General features: G+C 46.6%; 1 long non-coding RNA gene across 1 annotated transcript in view; it reads right to left on the minus strand.

Moving 5' to 3' along the window:
• The window catches only part of LOC131825817 (uncharacterized), a 54,584-nt gene that overhangs the window by 7,871 nt on the left and 31,809 nt on the right, over positions 1 to 14,904 (minus strand). The window contains exon 2 of the long non-coding RNA XR_009351319.1: positions 12,836 to 12,924. This is a non-coding gene — a long non-coding RNA (uncharacterized LOC131825817). The remainder of the gene's footprint in view (positions 1 to 12,835; positions 12,925 to 14,904) is intronic.

Below are 14,904 nucleotides of genomic sequence, written 5' to 3' on the forward strand. Positions count from 1 at the left end.
ACTGGAAAATTGCCAGCCCTTGGCCTGACTTTGAGGAGTGCTGGAGGAAGCCACACTCTTGAACTTGCTGTGTCCTGTATTTTGTTCTTTGATCCTGGCTTATGGCAGAGACATTTTGTAAAAGCAGAAATAATAATAAGGCTGACTTGGGCGACGTGACCTAAAGTACAAATGATTTCACTGGCACATTAAGATTCACCAGCTCAGAAGAAGAATATTATTCCTGAAGAGGAGGGAGGAAATTCTTAAACCAAAAACAGCTTGTTAGAGCAGAAGAGTCATCCCTTCCCTGGGGGAGGGATGGAAGTCCCATACAGATTGCTCACTTTCCATACCTGCCCTTTGAAGGTCTGCACATAGCATTTCCTCCATAATCCTCCCCCATTTCCAGGACTCCAAAGCCTAATTAACACACAAAATGCTGCACAAACACCACTCAGTTCATCTGTACCTACAGGGATCTGTCACCTGTCTGTGACTCCCATTTATCGTATCGTTCTCTTAAACTGGGTATCTCCAAAACAAGAATCTGAGGGCAAGCCATTTATTTCAGAGGTGGTCCCAGGTAGTTCCCACCAGAGAATGGAAAAGTAAGACAGGGAAGGGAAAAAAGCCAATATAGGGCAAATTGAGAAACAGTGGCTCAGTCACACTGGGGAAATCTGGGGACTGCATAGAACATTCCTCAGAGTTATAGTCCCCAAATTGGGGAGAAACAGAGGATTTCAAGCTCCAGCTCTTATCCACTGTGGCAGGAGGTATTTCTCTTTTTTCCTTTTTAAAAATGATTTTATTTATTTATTAGAAATAGAGAGTGCATGATGGGGGTGCTGGGTGCAGAGGAGGAGAGGGACAAACAGTGCTGAGCACAGAGCCCGGTGCTAGGCTCGATCCCACAACCCTGAGATCATGATCTGAGCTAAAATCAAGAGTTGGGAGGATTAACCAACTGAGCCATCCAGATGCCCCGGCAGGAACTATTTCCAAGAGTCTCATCTTCTGCCCCACACCTGTGCAGAAAGCCATCAGATGGAGAAGCCCAGATACTTTTTTTTAGGAATCCTTTATTGTGCAAAGGAATTAGGGGGAACTAGGGGAATATGAGTCAGCACCACAGACTCTGCTCTGGTTTCCCTCCTTTATCCACCATTCATCACTCTGTATGAAGCCCTAAGCCAGATACTGTTGCTGCACTGGAGAACAACACAGACACTACCTGTGATCTTCTGGAGCCTAAAATCTAGCAAAGAAGTCCAATGTTAAGTAAATAAGCATGACAGTATATAATAAAGCCAGTGAGCATATAAGGTGCAAGAAAAAAACTGAGAACTCTGAAAGATGATGGCAGGAAAACATACTCTAGTTTAAGGAATTATGGTGGGCTTGTTTGAGGAAGATGTGGAAGATACATAAGTAGGGCTTCGGGGGATATGGGAAGAGAGAAGAAATAGTATGAGCAAAGGCCCTGGGGAACCAGGGGCCATCGTCATGACATTGGAGTTCAGAGAGCAAGAGGAAGATTTGGGGCTAAATAAGGTTAAAGAGGTAAGCATGAAGTAGAGTGTACAGTCCTTGGAAGTATACTTAAGGTTTTGGGTTCTAAGAGCAATGGAACCCATAGAAGAATGTTAAGCTAGGAAGTGAGTTAACATTTTTAAAAGATTTTTTTTTTTTTTTGGAAGAAAAGATAGCTGTTGGGCAGAGAATGGGTCAGAGTGGGTAAGAGTGGAAGAAGAGTTAATGGTAGCATTTCTCTTCTGGCCAAAACAGAGTAACAGGAACTTGATTTATTCTTCAGCCTGAAATATGATTGGACAAAGCACATGAAACAAGTGTTTTTAAGACATTGGACATCAGTCAGTAAAGCAGAGTGATCCCTGAGAGAAAGAAAACAAATGAGTTTACAGTTACCCCAGCTTACTGCATAGGGAGAGCTTCTAGGCCGCAGTGCACGGGGAGGGAAACCAGGCAGAGAGCTGAGTTGAGAAGACGGGGCTGGAAGACTTGGGAAGCCAGGGCAGCGAGAGTTCAAAGGACAGAGGACTAGAAAAGAGGGATCTCAGTCAGAGATGGGGGTGTGGTTCCTAGAACACTGCATAAGGTCCCTCTCAAGTTTTCAGTTGAGTATTGATTGGCGTATGAGGAAACTCAGAGGTCAAAGAAAAAAACATGTGAAAGGATTAGAGGAGAGAGTGCCCAGAGCTCACACAGGGCAGAGAGATCACAAACCTCTATCTGAATAATTAATAAGACAAGTGGACAGAAAATCCGTAAAGATACGGAAGACTTAAATAACCCTACCAACCTGACCTAATTGATATTTTTCAAATACCCTGCCCAACTATAGTATAAGTTTAATCTTTTTCAAGTGCACATGGAGCACTTACCAAAACAATCTTATGGTACATAAAACACGATTCAATAAACCTAAAAGGATTCAAATTAAAAGTAGGTTCTCTGGGCAATTAAATCAAAAATCAATGATGGAAACATACCTAGAAAGTCCCCCAATTTTTTGAAACTAAATAAGGTCCTTCTAAGTAACTCATGGATCAAAAAGAAAATCAGAAAATATTAAGTGAACGAAATCCAAAACTCAACATACTAAATTTGTGAGATGTCACTAACATAATTCTTAGAGGGAAATTTGAGCACTAAAAGCACTATTTTAAAAAAGAAAGATTTCGGGGCACCTGGGTGGCTCAGTGCATTAAGTCTCTGCCTTCGTCGTCTCGGGTCATAATCTCAGGTCCTGGGATTGAGCCCCACATCGGGCTCTCTGCTCAGCAGGGAGCCTTCTTCCCCCAATAGCCCCCACCTGCCTCTCTGCCTACTTGTGATCTCTGTCAAATAAATAAATAAAAACTTAAAAAAAGAGAAAGATTTCAAATTGATGACTTCAGATGCAGTTGGCAGAGGTCTGGGCAGGCAAGAACAGCTTGGACACAGGTCCCTAGGAAACCCAATGTGCTTATGCGGGAGCTCTGCTGATAAGTTCACATCTGTGACCCAGACTCCTTCCATGAGTCTTATACTCCTTTGGATGTGCAAGTTTGGAAGTAAAAGGTTTTTTGTGAAAGTTTTTGTATTTCCTTTATTGAAGCCATAACGTGTTCACTGCAGGCAAAACTGAAAACCAGTATAAGCTGAAACAATGCAATTTAAATTACCCTTAATTTGAGTTCACCTTTTGTTTTATCTCTTTCCAAACTGTTTTCTCTGTGTGAATATGTCAGCATGCAAGGTGAAGCCCTACTGTACACACTGTTTTGTGACCTCCCTTTTTCACTTGCTAGTAGGTCATGAGCGTGTCTCGATAAGAGGAGTCTTCGGGAAATGACAGCAATTCTCACAAGAATCTCTGAGGTTGCTGACTCATCTGCCTTGGCCCAAATCATCTTCCTTTAAGTGTCTTAAAGATTAATGCAGACATTTTTAAATTAAAATGTTCTATTTTTAATAAGCTTATGATTTTCTTTGTTTCCATGGGTACATGCTTTTACTTAATGTATTGGATTCCATTGGGCTGAATCTAATTTTGCCAGTAATGGGACCTAATTGCTCACTCTTTCAGATATTAGAGAAATTATTATTTTATAGAGGTTAAAGTTAAAGAAACTCTAGCAATGATTTAGTCTAATCCCCTTATCTTATGGGTCAGAAAATTGAGGTTCAAGATAGATGGAAGTGGATTTGATTCATAAGTCTGGAAAATGACACATCTTAAGACCCTAGAAATGGCTTGTACAGTTTTCAAATGCTTTCATCTCATGGGAATAGTATAACCAGAAAGATCTGAGGGTGTTGTAACACTGTGACAAGATAAAGACTCCTGATGTGAACATCCATTTAAGGCCCCCTCCCCAGCTGTAACCTTCTTCCCTTGACAGGAAGCCATCCAACCCCGATGGAAACTCTGGTCATGGGGGCTGTTGACAGATTGGGACCCCTGAGGCTGGCGGCGGGGTGGGCAGGTGGGGGGGGCTGGTGAGGTAAGACTAGAGGAAGGGGCAGGAGGAGGATGAATATAAAACCACTTCCAGGGGCGCCTGGGTGGCTCAGTGGGTTAAGCCGCTGCCTTCGGCTCGGGTCATGATCTCAGGGTCCTGGGATCGAGTCCCGCATCGGGCTCTCTGCTCAGCGGGGAGCCTGCTTCCTCCTCTCTCTCTCTCTCTCTCTGCCTGCCTCTCTGCCTACTGGTGATCTCTGTCAAATAAAATAAATAAAATCTTTAAAAAAAAAAAAAAAAAAAAAAAACACTTCCAGGAGGTTGCAGTGAGGGGGAAAATGGAGAAGTCAAATGATTGTTGGGTCCAGGGATAAGCCAGTGATCAGGAGCTTGTAACCACAGAAACAGTGGAAGATGAGGAACAAGGCAAGGCCAAGGGGAAAGGTACCAGATGCTGGAAGTATTTTTCTGTAGCAGGGATTCTTGATGATGTGTCCCTGACCAGGAACATCAGTACCACCTGAGTCCTTGGGGGCCATCCCAGAGTTACTGAATCTAAAGCGGTGATCAACAGCAATCTAATTTTTTTACCCAGCCCAGTGGATGATTCTGATGCACACTTACGTCTGAGGACCTGTGGTCCAGCGCAGTGGTTGTCAGCCTCTGGAGTTGTACATTCTAAAATACCCATATCTGGGCCCTACCCCCAAATATCAATTTAACTGTTTTGGGGTGGGATCACGAGTGTCATTTTCCCTGCCAACGTTCCCAGGTGATTCTAATGTGCTGCTAGAGGAGACCACTAACATAGGTAATCGAAAAAAGGTTGGATGGCCTCTGCTGGGTTTCCACTCTGGTTTCTCTCAGGTTCACTCTGGTTTCTTTCAGCTGATACCACAAGCGACAGATGGGTGGTACGGAGAGGAATTGCTGGTCCAGTAGCTCTTACCTGAGATTTTTGGCTTTTCCCTTGATTTCTTTCCTCCAGTCTACCCTCCACAGAGCAGCACAGGACATTGTTAGAGGACAATTTCTCCTTACAACCAAGGAAGATATTATTTCTTATCTTTCATCTAACGAGAATTCCTGGGAATGGCTCATGGTTTCTTCATTTGGAGAGTTGCAGGCACGTGGTGATTCTCCCTGGTTCCTCATGCGTGGGCAGAAGAAAGCATGGGGAAATGGTGTGATGTGTCCTTGGACACTGCTCTGGCTGATGGAGGGAAACATTTATATGAAGAGGCCCATGGCTATGCCTTTCCTTAACATGCATACGTCTGCAGGCTACACCTTGCTGGGAAATTTCACTAATTCTCACTATGTTTCTAGCCTGGAGAAGAAGACAAATGGATGTGTCTTTAAGACCTGTAGCTCAGGGAACTCAGAGCCCAGGCTGTCACAGCTCACTTTCAGGTTCACCTGTAACCATGACAACTTCACTGGTGCAAGTTGCCATGGAACATAATTCAGTCTGGATCAGATTTTTTTTTTTTTTTTTAAAGAAAGAATGGAAAAACACTCAGCTTTGTCTCAGGAGACTTTCAGAGATAGAATCGCTGGTGATCAGCTCTTAACTAGCATACTCATTTAATTGTGTTGCTTGTGAATTCCCTGGGGAGGTGTGTCTGTCAGGAGTAACTTCCTGGAAAGGCTGGGGAGTGTTTGCCTGGAAATGGTTGGTGTTAAGGAATCCAATTGCTCATAGGACCTTGAGCTGTCCTGAGTTGGGAAGATTTTCACCATGTCCCTACTAGTCCATCTTATTTCCACAATGTTAGTTCTAATGGGGGAAATATCAGACTCCTCATTTCAGAGCTGGAAGGTGTTCAGATGGGAAAGTAAAATAAGGGACGTAAGAGATAAATCTGAACCTACTAGGGGTTTAGGTCTTGGGTGTATAAAACCAAAGTGGGGGGAGGGTACAGAAAAAAACTAGGAGGGCATGAGAAGAAAGAGATACATTCAAAGAAATAATGGAAAAATCCTATAATCTTACATTTAAATAGGAAATATCAATAACTTATTATTTCTTATGTTTCTTTCTAAAAAGAAGTTTTTCCCAGCTGTTTGCTGAAAATGTCTAGTAGCAATGAATTTTAGTCTCTAATACCATTTCCCGCTCAAAGAAATTGGGGCTCCTTGAGAAATGGCTGAATCCACACCTGAAGCTGAGATGCCTAAATTATAACCATAACCGCTATTTCTGCTCTGTACCTTCGCTTGCTAACCCATGAGGAGATGGAAAATTACCAGCAAACTTTCTAAAGGCCCTCTGTAACCACACAACCCCCGCCCAGAATCGAACCTAGCAGAGTGGCCACTCCCAGACCCCCACCAGGCTCTGGGCCGAGAGATAACAGCCATCTGGTGCCAGGGAAACCCCCACCCAGAATTGGATGTGACAAAGTGACTGCCCCTGGACCCCCACCCAGCTTTGGGTACGGGAGATAATAACCATCTGGCATCCCGTGGCTTGACAGTGAGACCCCAGCCAATCCTGAGGTGACACATACCCTAGCGGTGCCAACCAAGCAGTTTGAAGAATGACAGCCCTTTGACTTAACCAATAATCTGTTCCTAGCCTTTTCCTGCTCTGTAGCGCTCCAGTCATATTATAGAGTTCCTTTTTTATTTTCCCGCGGTATGTAGTGATTTGTTACAAGATACTATGATGTATGCTAAGTCCCTGCTTCCCCAAAATAGAGTATAAAAAGTGCTGTGATCCTGAGCTCAGGACCTCTTAGCGTCACTGGCAACGAGCGCGCGGAGGTCCGGGTTCGAACTCGTAATAAACGACGCTTGCTGTTTGGCTTTGACTCTGGACTCTGGTGGTCGTCTTTGGGGGGGGGGGTCTCGGAATTTGGGCACAACAAAGCAAAAAAGGCACCACATGACCCTCGAACATGTGGTTGTGCTAGAAAAGGAAGAAGCTGTCAAATATTAATGGAATCTTATCAAAGGCACCTAGGTGTCAACTTGAGGGTCTCCCACTGGCTAAAAGTGGAACTGGACATGAAATAGGAATGCAATAGACTGCAATTGGAATGGACAGAATTGTCCACAGTAGCTGCACCATGATTCATAGGTTATGATAGTGTGATAGTGGACGATTGTTCCACTGGGAGAAACTGGGTGAAGCGTCCATGGGATCCCTCTGTGCAACTTCTCACAACTGCATCAAAATCTATTATCGCAAAATAAAAATAAAAAGTTTGATTTTTAAAGAAAAGCAGGAGGCAATTGTTCTGCCAGCTAATGGTTGTGCTGGTCCTTGGTCTGTGTGCCCTTCCTCCTTCCACCTTCTCTGTATCTCCCCTGCTGGCCACATCTTCCAGACCCTCTTGCTCTCAGGCTTCAAACCAGTCTCAGTGGGTAGAAGACAAGGGCGCAGGAGGAGAAAATACTTCCTTCTCCCTCTCGGTCTCAGGTGGACTTTTCAGCAGTGACTGACATTCCTCATGGCTCCAACTTTGGCCAGATAACCTTCCCTGGAGCCACCCAGCTTCTGGGCTCCACTTGCTTCCAGCCCAAGGTGGACAGCTTCCTGCTATTGATACACTCTGGGTTATATCACCAATCCATTTGGCTTCTCGCTCCATCCTTTCTCTGATCAACAAATCCCCTACAAATAAAATATCTCTTTAAAACCCATACTTAAGTACTCGGCTGCTTTCCTAACTGCACTCTAACTGGTACGGATAATTTGATCCACAGGGTTAGCAAAAGAGAAAGGAGCAGGGGGGTTCAACCTCAAGAACTCAACACAGCTGACATGAACTCCTCTAAGAGATTGTAGTGGGTTTAATCATGTCTCCCCAAAAGATATGTTGAAGTCTTAACACCCAATGCTAGGGAATGCAAAATTATTTGGAAATTATTAAGATGTAACTGAGTTAAAATGAAGCCATAATGGATTAGAGTTAGCCCTAAATCCAATGGCCACTATCTTTAAAAGAGAATGGAGAAAGAGATTTGGATACAGAGACACAGACACACAGGGAGGAAGTCCAGGTGAAGAAGGTCACAGAGGTTCAAGTGCTCCGACTATATGCCTGGGAAACACACACAGACACACAGGGAGGAAGTCCAGGTGAAGAAGGTCACAGAGGTTCAAGTGCTCCGACTATATGCCTGGGAAACACACACAGACACACAGGGAGGAAGTCCAGGTGAAGAAGGTCACAGAGGTTCAAGTGCTCCGACTATATGCCTGGGAAACACCACAGATTGCCAGCCATTCCAGAAACCAGAAGAGAGGCATGGAGCAGATTGTCCCTCAGTGTCTTCAGAAGAAATAAACCCTACTATTATCTTGATTTTGGAATTCCATCTTCCATAGCTTTGAAATAAATTTCTGTTGTTTTAAGCCACGCTGATTGTGGTACTTTCTTATAGCAACTTTAGGAAGCAGGAATAAAGGATGGATGGTCCAGTGACCATGTCTGCCGAGGCCTGGGAGCACCCCTGTGTTTGCTTTTCTATATCCCCTACCAACTTGGCTGTGGTGGTGAGGACAGGAGGCTGCGATGCTCGTCCATTCAGAAATAAACTTCATAAATCCCCAAGAGGCACTATAGAATAGTGTAGAATGATGATGGCTACCAAAGAGGAAAAAAGGATGTGTCAATGGACCCTTTATTTAAAAAAAAAAAAAAAAAGCCACAAGAATCCAGAAGCTGTAACTCCTAAGTAGAGGCAAGGGCGTGGTGAGATTGTGCCCTGCCCCTGCCTCCTCAGCCCACCCGAAAGGAGGGCGGACAGTTCTTGGGCATGCTGAGAGGCTCCCACCCCACTGTCTAGGCATTCTCTGGCTGCAGGACGGTGTGGTCTGCGTGGGGGGCAGACCAGAAGTGAAGTTCCAGGGGGTCACTGACCACAGGCAAACTACCAATAGTAAGGAGAAAGAGTTGGTGCATAAGTATCTCAGTTTCCCAACCTCTTGGTGGGGCACTTGGGAAGTGGGCTCTGCACAGTTTCTTAGAGGGTGCCCGGCAGGACCTACCCCACTTATGCACAGTGCTGGTACCCACTGAAAATCCGATCATCTTCTCTATTGGCTTTCCTCTTTTCTTGGACTATTTCACAATGCTTTTGGGGGATGGTTTTCCAAGTAAACTCTTTATGCCCAAATCCTAATCTCAGGGTCTCCTTTTGGGAGAGTCCAACAAAAAACAGATTCTCTGACACGTTGAGACCGAGCAAAGTGGGGTCGTAACCGCCCGCTCTGGGTATCAGCCCTGAGATAGGTACAAAGGTCAGGGAAGTTGTCCAGGGGGCAGTTTGTTTGGAAGACTTAATATAAATCCCTTGTTGCTCCCTTTTCTTTCATTGTCATTCCTGTTTTCTGTGCACCTTGGTCATTGGTCATTCTTCAACCAGTGGAATGGATTATTCATCTGCAGTAGAAGTGGAAGCTTAGACTCAAAATCTAAAATGAAATATACTTTATCAATGGTTGGGAGCAGGAGAAACAGGATAGTAAGAGAGAAGAGCTAGTCTCTCTGGGGGAAAATCCTGCTCACAGAGGTGTCAGGATAACTGTCTGAAGAGGGCCCAGGCCACAGAAACAGTCTGAACAAGGACAGGGTCAAATAGCATCAAATGAGCAAACTGACCAGTCAGTATTCCTTCCAATTGCTACTGTTGCATTACAGACTGCCTCAAACATAGTGACATAAAACAATACTCATTTATTTTAAAAAGCTTTTATTTATTTGTCAGAGGGAGAGAGGGAAACCACAAGCAGGGAGAGCAGCAGGCAGAGGGAGAAGCAGGCTCCCTCCTGAGCAAGAAGCCCAATGCGGAACTTGAGACCAGAACCCTGGGATCATGACCTGAGCTGAGGGCAGACGCCTAACCAACTGAGCCACCCAGGCACCCAAAACAATACTCATTTTCCTATGACAATGGATTCAGTGTGTAAGAAAACCAGACACAACATACCAAATCCAAGATATCTAGGACCTGAGCTGGGAGGGCTGGGAGGGCCTAAAGACTGGGGTAACAAGATAGCCATGTTTTGAAAACAGTTGAAGACTAAGTACTTAATTTCAGATGAGTGATGCCAGACAGTAAATGGGCACAGAGCCAGGGATGTCAGAAAAGACAGGTACTTGGGCCTCCTCACACTATGATGACTGTTTAAAAGAAAGCAACTCAAAAAAAAAAAAAAAATCAGGCAGGAGGTATCTTGCCAATTATGAACTTCCCATGTAACTCACATATGCCTTTTCCAGTAACATCACATGTTAACCCAGAACCTGAGACCCTATATGAAAAGCAATGCATATATTGCCAAGGATAAGTGGGAAATATGTGGACACGAAGCCATGAAAAAACTAACAAAGTCTGCAGAGGACAGTTCAGCAGAAGACAACTGGGGAAAATAAACAGCTGCCTAATTTAAATTATAACCACACATGCCCCATTTCCCCTACAGGTACATAGAGACGGAGGAGTATGGACTGCCTTGCCAAGACCAGCCTAGGTGGCTACTGGGGCTCACCTCCAGCAAGGGAAGCCATCTGGGACCCTGGGTAACCAGTAAGCATGGGACCTGGTCAGAGAATCTGACAGTCTACAGATGGGGTGTGCCCATGGACAAATTCAAGCTGTCATCCCAGTAGGATTTTGGGGGTAGTTGGGCTGTCACATCCCCGCAGGTGATAACATGGTCCTGGACCCACCCGAGCTCCAGTGGCCTGGAGGACCCCAGCTGGCCCAGGCAGGCTGATGGCATAGGGAGAGACCCAGCACATGGATCAGGTGAGAGACCTGCCATAGGACAATGATGCAGTGAGACCCAGTCAAGGGAGCAGGCTGTGTGGTACAAGTCACGTGCCCGAGTCCAAACACTGCAGTTCAGGAGGGCGCGTGTCCCCCCTGAGGCCAGAGCTGGGAGAGACTCAGACTCTCAGCTGGGAGAGCCCAGACTCCCTTGCCAGGGTGGGACCCATTGGCTTGTGGCTGGGGGCTGGGGGGGGGGGGGGCGGAAGGGCCCCTGGAATAGCACACACCTGGGAGCTCTGATGGCTGGAAGAGCTGGGACACCCATGAGTCAGCCGAGTCAAAGGGAAACTACCTGTTGTCCATTTCACCTGCTTCAGTGGGCTTCCTGTGCCCTGAGTCCAAGCAATCCGGTTGGGGGTCCTGCCTCCCCACCACCACCCGGCCCTTGCTCGGAGGCCTTTGGCGCCCCCTGCCGGCGGAAGCCTGCAGAACCGGGTGTGGACAGGGCTCTGGCCTTTGGCAGTAGGTCAGGGGAGCCAGGGAACCTGGGAGCTGGCACAGGGCAGCTGTAGGGTAAGGTGGGGTGCCAGGAGCCAGGGCTCCACAGGGAGCCGGCGTCTGTCCAGTTTCAAACCTTGTTTGACACCAGTGTGCTTATGTTACCCTTGAAGGCCAGGCAGGAGGAAGGAGGACTGCCTTGCCAGGGTGGGACCTGGGTGAGGGGACCAGGCTTCCTGAGGCAGGTGACACCTGGAGATCCTGGTTGCTCTAGGAGCCAGGGACCCTATGGGGGAGCTAGTCTGCACGGAGGCCGACTGTGGCAGCTTATTATAGTTGTGGGGCAGAGGGAAATTCGGGGGTGGGTTTTGTCTTGCGGAGACTATGCAGGTGTTTTGGGAGCTGCTGGGGGTCCACCAGGTCCTGGAGGGCCCGGGAGACCGAAGGGGGGCTGCCGAGGTACACACAGACTTGCACCGGCCTGGCAGGTTCAGGGGAGCCCAGGACCTGGACTCTGGCAGATGAGTGGAGAAGCCCCGTGGTGGGATCTGTATGTGGATCGTAAAAGACGCTGCCCACTTCCAAGGGCTAATGTACCCTTGCTCCGTCCGTCTTCCCATGGGCTGAAAGAAGTGGAAGAGTGTGGACTGCCTTGGCAAGACTGGCCTGGGTGGCAAGTGGGGCTCACCTCCAGTACGAGACGCCAGCTGGGACCTGGTCAACTGGTCCAAATGAGACTAGGTGAGGCAGCCTAGGGAGATGAGGAAGGCCCACGGCTGACTTCAAGCTGCCACCCCAGCAATTTTGGGCCTAGAGAATGATCAAAATATGCCATCTGGGAAGGATTCTTTTATAGCCCTCATTTCCAAAATCACTCCCCAAAATAGTCCGAAAAGCAACAGCCTCTATTGGACACATGTTAAGGTTGGTTTAGAGAAAACAGTTTCTGTGTTCTCACAAAAAAGCATGGAATGTCTTCAGTTTTAATCCGTGGCTCCTGCCACATGGGCTGATGAAATAACACTTTTCTAGCACTAATAAGCAACTAAGAGATTATTGTCCTTTTGGCCTGGGGCCTCTTATGAGAAACTCCTGCGAGGTGGCATGGCTGGATACAGAGAGTTTTGCTTGTAACTGCATGTACTTGAACCCTTGTCCTTTTAGTTTACTTTACAGGTCACCAAGGTGCACCCAGCAAGTGCATTCTGCCAATGGTGGACACCAAAGAGAGTGTTTTACTGTTCACAAAGCCAAGCTCGTGGGACATAGAACAAGATAAAATGCTACATGGCAAAATGTTATAGAGTCCAGTGTGATGAGAACTACTAACTTACCAGTCTGTGAGGCCAGCTCCAACAGCAGGCCAATACGGCCTATGCCTGTGCCCTTCCCATGTGGTAATTCCTTTTTATGACAAACAACCCAAAAGACAATGACAAAGAAAATGTGAGTGTCTCTGGGTCGAACAGGACCAGTAGAGCCTAGAGTACTTTATCAAATTTACTGGAGTTGCTAAGCTCGAGGAACCAGTTCCACAAATTAGTTTCTCTTACTGTTACAAATTTGGAGCCAAAACAACTCTCACCATTCTTGCTTCTATTAGACCTGCAGGAAGAGATCTGGGGGGAGTGGGGTGTTAAGTGGGGTGAAGATTCTTACTTTGTGCCGGCTTTTGTCGGATGTCACAGGATTTCTCAGATGCAGCAGTGTCCAGTCAGTAAAGTTTATCCTGCTGCTTATTCCAACTGCTGGGGAGGAAAAATTTGCCTCTGTTAGTCAAGGTTCTTCTAGCTGGTCTGAGAATTAAAGTGATATGAAACAGATTAACAGAAGACAAAACACAAAATTTAATTATTGTGAATGGAGGCCTAATGTTAACTTTGAAAACAAAAGGCAAGCAGCTTTTTCACATTTTAGAAAAGAAACAACCTGTGAGGAGTCTGACAGACCAAAGAAAACTTATGTTTGGAAGCCTCAAGTAGTGAGGAAATCTAACAGAATTTGGGCTGGAGAAGTAAACTAGCAAAAGTAACAAGATTGGTTTCTATGGCTTTCTTGACTGAATTCCCTCTCTCTGGCGATAAGGGTGACTCCTCACTTCCTGGCACAGGGAGGGTGCCTTCCACATGGGAGATTTATTTCCTGCTTCTTGGAGACAAAGGGAGGTCAGAGAGTTGTCTTGCACAAGCTATTTAAGTAATTTTAATTCAAAACAGCCAATGAGGCCCATTTGCATCCCCTGCCCCTTAGCCCCCTATGTTCTTTTTGTAGAATAGGGCTTGGAATTAGGCAGCTCCCTTTGGACCTACAGTGGCCCTACCCATGACCCAGCCTGTCCTGACACTTGCCCTGTTCCAGATCTCTGGCTTCCCTAGCCTGTGGATTTACCCACGTGCAGAGCATACTGTGTCAGCCAGGCCTTGGCTACCAGCACCCTGCAGGTCTGTGGAACTCAGGCCATTCCAAAACACCATTAATACCTTTGCAGTTGGGGCAGGGGGGAGGTTGGGTAGAAAGTCCACCTTGAAAATCTTTCTGAGGTGTCCACTTTAAGCTAGCCACAGTCAGTCTCTATGTAGATAGGCTGCCTAATGGAGTCCCGGATTTATCAGTAATTGAAGTTCCTGGTATCTCTTATTGGAACATGCCCTGTCAGTCAGCCTAGACCAGGCCAGTCCCAGGCAACAAAGCGCAAATTTGTCCAGCTTTGCCTTCAGAAGGAATAAACCCATTTGTGTAGGGTAAATCTTGGAATTAGGCAACTGTTGTGGACCCCCATCATTCCATTCCTGAGAGCTGGCCTCTCCCAACTCTTGTTCATTTCATTTCCTGGCCACCTGAAACTACTGCCAGCGCATGCTCCATTCAAAACACTTCAGCCAGCTTGAGGGAACCTGGGACCACCTGGCTGCTCAGCTGGGGCCAGGCCCTAAGAAACTGCTAAATGGAGTGTGGAGGGGACAACCCCTGAGCATCATCCCGAGGTGGCAGCTGCCAGTGGGGGACAGCCATTCCCCATCTGGACTTGCTGCCCGAGGAGTTCTGGGGCTTCTTTAGCCAACCGACCTCCCAAGGCTTTCTTCTCAGATGAAGCCCTGCTGAGGCAGATGCATCACCTCAAGCTCTTCGTTGAGAAGGAATTTGTCTGCTGGGTGAGTCAGAGCTTTTGAGTATGCAAAAATCTCATCATATGAAAACGAGTAAAGGACATCTCATTTTAAATGGAGTCTGGAGGGGCACCTGGTGGCTCAGCTGTTTAAGTCTGACTCTTGCTTTCTGCTCAGGTCATGATCTCCAGGACGTGGGATGGAGCCCCGTGTGGGGCTCAGTGTGTTGTGTGCTTCAGATTCTTTCTCCCTCTCCCTCCCCCTCTGCTACTCCCCCACCTCAAATAAATATAATCTAAAACAACTACAGGAGCGCCTGGGTGGCTCAGAGGGTTGGGCCTTCAGCTCGGGTCATGATCTCCGGGTTCTGGGATTGAGCCCCACATCGGCCTCTCTGCTCGGCGGGGAGCCTGCTTCCTCCTCTCTCTCTGCCTGCCTGCCTCTCTGCCTGCCTCTCTGCCTACTTGTGATATCTGGATAAATGGATAAAATCTTTAAAGAAAAACAACTACAACAATTTTAAAGAGTTTGGAAGCCCTGAAGGAGGCGCTCCCATGCAAGTACCACCCCTTGCATCCCGTGTAACCAACAAAGAGAAAGAAGGAAATTTTTGTTAAGGGA

The sequence above is a fragment of the Mustela lutreola genome, chromosome 2 (genome assembly GCF_030435805.1).
Source record: "Mustela lutreola isolate mMusLut2 chromosome 2, mMusLut2.pri, whole genome shotgun sequence".
NCBI classification, from domain to species: Eukaryota; Metazoa; Chordata; class Mammalia; order Carnivora; family Mustelidae; genus Mustela; species Mustela lutreola.